The sequence below is a fragment of the Leuciscus leuciscus genome (assembly GCF_965113295.1).
Source record: "Leuciscus leuciscus genome assembly, contig: HAP1_SCAFFOLD_378, whole genome shotgun sequence".
Classification (NCBI taxonomy): Eukaryota; Metazoa; Chordata; class Actinopteri; order Cypriniformes; family Leuciscidae; genus Leuciscus; species Leuciscus leuciscus.
Genome location: NW_028118361.1, coordinates 41,553 through 47,488, shown reverse-complemented (window position 1 = coordinate 47,488; position 5,936 = coordinate 41,553).

Sequence of the window (5,936 nt, the reverse complement as noted above, 5' to 3'; positions counted from 1 at the left end):
AGGGGTGGTCTATCCTGGTATATTTTGGGTAGGGTCTGTGTAGGTCCCGCCAGTGGTCAGTGTTTTTTGGTTTTGTTTTCTGTTTTTTTGTGCAGGTGGTGGGTAGGTTTAGCTGGTTAGGTGAGGTAGCGTGCCAGGCCTTTGGCCTTTGACCCTGCATCCATGCAGACGCCCTGACGCAAACTGAACTTGAGTTTTCCCCCAGCTGTTCACCTGTCAATGCAAAATGGTTGCATTTGCCGTGCATATCAGCACGAGTGCTGAAACAGCACCAATGCTGACAGGTAAGTGTCTATTTCTATAGATAGATTGATGGATGGAGTGATGGATGGATGGATGGATGGATGGATGGATGGATGGATGGATGGATGGATGGATAGATAGGTACATGAGTTGAAACAACTTTTTGTTAAAAAAAATGTTTTTGTTAAAAAAAATGTTTTTGTTTGAAAAAGTGAATGTTTTTTAGGCCTGTGTTACATTGATGGATGGAGTGATGGAGTGATGGATGGATGGATGGATGGATGGATAGATAGATGAATAGATGAATATATAGATACATGAGTTTAAACCACTTTTTGTTAAAAAAAATATGTTTTTGTTTGAAAAAGTGAATGTTTTTAGGCCTGTGTTATACATGGATGGATGGAGTGATGGATGGATGGATGGATGGATGGATAGATAGATAAATAGATAGATAGATGAATAGATGAATATATAGATACATGAGTTTAAACAACTTTTTGTTAAAAAAAAAAAAGTTTTTGTTTGAAAAAGTGAATGTTTTTAGGCCTGTGTTATACATGGATGGATGGAGTGATGGAGTGATGGATGGATGGATGGATGGATGGATAGATAGATGGATAGATGGATAGATGGATAGATGGATAGATGAGTTTGATCGACTGTTTGTTCATATTTTTTTATTGTTTTGTGTTAAATATTGAAAGTAGTCTTTGGACTAATGGTTAGTTTGGGTTTAGGGTTAGTTTGGGGCTATGGTTAGGTTAGGCTATGGTTAGGTTAGGGTTAAAATGGCATATAGGTAGGGAGGTAAAAACGACTTTCACCCTCATTAGTAACCACCCTCATTTGCATAAAGGGCATCTGATTGGCCGAATCTTAACTGTCCATATATCTGCAACGGTGTGTTTTATCTGTACGAAACTTGGTTTATATAGTAATTGATGTATGGCTAGTCGACTGGTGGTGGTTTGGTGCGCCTCTAGCGCCACCAGGTGTGTAGACACGGTACTGCACTTTATTTTTTAGATTTGTTTTTTTTTAACAGGGGTCTATTTTATAAATTGCTGTTGTATCTAGGGTTATTTTATATAGGGGTGGTCTATCCTGGTATATTTTGGGTAGGGTCTGTGTAGGTCCCGCCAGTGGTCAGTGTTTTTTGGTTTTGTTTTCTGTTTTTTTGTGCAGGTGGTGGGTAGGTTTAGCTGGTTAGGTGAGGTAGCGTGCCAGGCCTTTGGCCTTTGACCCTGCATCCATGCAGACGCCCTGACGCAAACTGAACTTGAGTTTTCCCCCAGCTGTTCACCTGTCAATGCAAAATGGTTGCATTTGCCGTGCATATCAGCACGAGTGCTGAAACAGCACCAATGCTGACAGGTAAGTGTCTATTTCTATAGATAGATTGATGGATGGAGTGATGGATGGATGGATGGATGGATGGATGGATGGATGGATGGATGGATGGATGGATGGATGGATGGATGGATAGATAGGTACATGAGTTGAAACAACTTTTTGTTAAAAAAAATGTTTTTGTTAAAAAAAATGTTTTTGTTTGAAAAAGTGAATGTTTTTTAGGCCTGTGTTACATTGATGGATGGAGTGATGGAGTGATGGATGGATGGATGGATGGATGGATAGATAGATGAATAGATGAATATATAGATACATGAGTTTAAACCACTTTTTGTTAAAAAAAATATGTTTTTGTTTGAAAAAGTGAATGTTTTTAGGCCTGTGTTATACATGGATGGATGGAGTGATGGATGGATGGATGGATGGATGGATAGATAGATAAATAGATAGATAGATGAATAGATGAATATATAGATACATGAGTTTAAACAACTTTTTGTTAAAAAAAAAAAAGTTTTTGTTTGAAAAAGTGAATGTTTTTAGGCCTGTGTTATACATGGATGGATGGAGTGATGGAGTGATGGAGTGATGGATGGATGGATGGATAGATAGATGGATAGATGGATAGATGGATAGATGGATAGATGAGTTTGATCGACTGTTTGTTCATATTTTTTTATTGTTTTGTGTTAAATATTGAAAGTAGTCTTTGGACTAATGGTTAGTTTGGGTTTAGGGTTAGTTTGAGGCTATGGTTAGGTTAGGGTTAAAATGGCATATAGGTAGGGAGGTAAAAACGACTTTCACCCTCATTAGTAACCACCCTCATTTGCATAAAGGGCATCTGATTGGCCGAATCTTAACTGTCCATATATCTGCAACGGTGTGTTTTATCTGTACGAAACTTGGTTTATATAGTAATTGATGTATGGCTAGTCGACTGGTGGTGGTTTGGTGCGCCTCTAGCGCCACCAGGTGTGTAGACACGGTACTGCACTTTATTTTTTAGATTTGTTTTTTTTTAACAGGGGTCTATTTTATAAATTGCTGTTGTATCTAGGGTTATTTTATATAGGGGTGGTCTATCCTGGTATATTTTGGGTAGGGTCTGTGTAGGTCCCGCCAGTGGTCAGTGTTTTTTGGTTTTGTTTTCTGTTTTTTTGTGCAGGTGGTGGGTAGGTTTAGCTGGTTAGGTGAGGTAGCGTGCCAGGCCTTTGGCCTTTGACCCTGCATCCATGCAGACGCCCTGACGCAAACTGAACTTGAGTTTTCCCCCAGCTGTTCACCTGTCAATGCAAAATGGTTGCATTTGCCGTGCATATCAGCACGAGTGCTGAAACAGCACCAATGCTGACAGGTAAGTGTCTATTTCTATAGATAGATTGATGGATGGAGTGATGGATGGATGGATGGATGGATGGATGGATGGATGGATGGATGGATGGATGGATGGATGGATGGATGGATAGATAGGTACATGAGTTGAAACAACTTTTTGTTAAAAAAAATGTTTTTGTTAAAAAAAATGTTTTTGTTTGAAAAAGTGAATGTTTTTTAGGCCTGTGTTACATTGATGGATGGAGTGATGGAGTGATGGATGGATGGATGGATGGATGGATAGATAGATGAATAGATGAATATATAGATACATGAGTTTAAACCACTTTTTGTTAAAAAAAATATGTTTTTGTTTGAAAAAGTGAATGTTTTTAGGCCTGTGTTATACATGGATGGATGGAGTGATGGATGGATGGATGGATGGATGGATAGATAGATAAATAGATAGATAGATGAATAGATGAATATATAGATACATGAGTTTAAACAACTTTTTGTTAAAAAAAAAAAAGTTTTTGTTTGAAAAAGTGAATGTTTTTAGGCCTGTGTTATACATGGATGGATGGAGTGATGGAGTGATGGAGTGATGGATGGATGGATGGATAGATAGATGGATAGATGGATAGATGGATAGATGGATAGATGAGTTTGATCGACTGTTTGTTCATATTTTTTTATTGTTTTGTGTTAAATATTGAAAGTAGTCTTTGGACTAATGGTTAGTTTGGGTTTAGGGTTAGTTTGAGGCTATGGTTAGGTTAGGGTTAAAATGGCATATAGGTAGGGAGGTAAAAACGACTTTCACCCTCATTAGTAACCACCCTCATTTGCATAAAGGGCATCTGATTGGCCGAATCTTAACTGTCCATATATCTGCAACGGTGTGTTTTATCTGTACGAAACTTGGTTTATATAGTAATTGATGTATGGCTAGTCGACTGGTGGTGGTTTGGTGCGCCTCTAGCGCCACCAGGTGTGTAGACACGGTACTGCACTTTATTTTTTAGATTTGTTTTTTTTTAACAGGGGTCTATTTTATAAATTGCTGTTGTATCTAGGGTTATTTTATATAGGGGTGGTCTATCCTGGTATATTTTGGGTAGGGTCTGTGTAGGTCCCGCCAGTGGTCAGTGTTTTTTGGTTTTGTTTTCTGTTTTTTTGTGCAGGTGGTGGGTAGGTTTAGCTGGTTAGGTGAGGTAGCGTGCCAGGCCTTTGGCCTTTGACCCTGCATCCATGCAGACGCCCTGACGCAAACTGAACTTGAGTTTTCCCCCAGCTGTTCACCTGTCAATGCAAAATGGTTGCATTTGCCGTGCATATCAGCACGAGTGCTGAAACAGCACCAATGCTGACAGGTAAGTGTCTATTTCTATAGATAGATTGATGGATGGAGTGATGGATGGATGGATGGATGGATGGATGGATGGATGGATGGATGGATGGATGGATAGATAGGTACATGAGTTGAAACAACTTTTTGTTAAAAAAAATGTTTTTGTTAAAAAAAATGTTTTTGTTTGAAAAAGTGAATGTTTTTTAGGCCTGTGTTACATTGATGGATGGAGTGATGGAGTGATGGATGGATGGATGGATGGATGGATAGATAGATGAATAGATGAATATATAGATACATGAGTTTAAACCACTTTTTGTTAAAAAAAATATGTTTTTGTTTGAAAAAGTGAATGTTTTTAGGCCTGTGTTATACATGGATGGATGGAGTGATGGATGGATGGATGGATGGATGGATAGATAGATAAATAGATAGATAGATGAATAGATGAATATATAGATACATGAGTTTAAACAACTTTTTGTTAAAAAAAAAAAAGTTTTTGTTTGAAAAAGTGAATGTTTTTAGGCCTGTGTTATACATGGATGGATGGAGTGATGGAGTGATGGATGGATGGATGGATGGATGGATAGATAGATGGATAGATGGATAGATGGATAGATGGATAGATGAGTTTGATCGACTGTTTGTTCATATTTTTTTATTGTTTTGTGTTAAATATTGAAAGTAGTCTTTGGACTAATGGTTAGTTTGGGTTTAGGGTTAGTTTGGGGCTATGGTTAGGTTAGGCTATGGTTAGGTTAGGGTTAAAATGGCATATAGGTAGGGAGGTAAAAACGACTTTCACCCTCATTAGTAACCACCCTCATTTGCATAAAGGGCATCTGATTGGCCGAATCTTAACTGTCCATATATCTGCAACGGTGTGTTTTATCTGTACGAAACTTGGTTTATATAGTAATTGATGTATGGCTAGTCGACTGGTGGTGGTTTGGTGCGCCTCTAGCGCCACCAGGTGTGTAGACACGGTACTGCACTTTATTTTTTAGATTTGTTTTTTTTTAACAGGGGTCTATTTTATAAATTGCTGTTGTATCTAGGGTTATTTTATATAGGGGTGGTCTATCCTGGTATATTTTGGGTAGGGTCTGTGTAGGTCCCGCCAGTGGTCAGTGTTTTTTGGTTTTGTTTTCTGTTTTTTTGTGCAGGTGGTGGGTAGGTTTAGCTGGTTAGGTGAGGTAGCGTGCCAGGCCTTTGGCCTTTGACCCTGCATCCATGCAGACGCCCTGACGCAAACTGAACTTGAGTTTTCCCCCAGCTGTTCACCTGTCAATGCAAAATGGTTGCATTTGCCGTGCATATCAGCACGAGTGCTGAAACAGCACCAATGCTGACAGGTAAGTGTCTATTTCTATAGATAGATTGATGGATGGAGTGATGGATGGATGGATGGATGGATGGATGGATGGATGGATGGATGGATGGATGGATGGATGGATGGATGGATGGATAGATAGGTACATGAGTTGAAACAACTTTTTGTTAAAAAAAATGTTTTTGTTAAAAAAAATGTTTTTGTTTGAAAAAGTGAATGTTTTTTAGGCCTGTGTTACATTGATGGATGGAGTGATGGAGTGATGGATGGATGGATGGATGGATGGATAGATAGATGAATAGATGAATATATAGATACATGAGTTTAAAC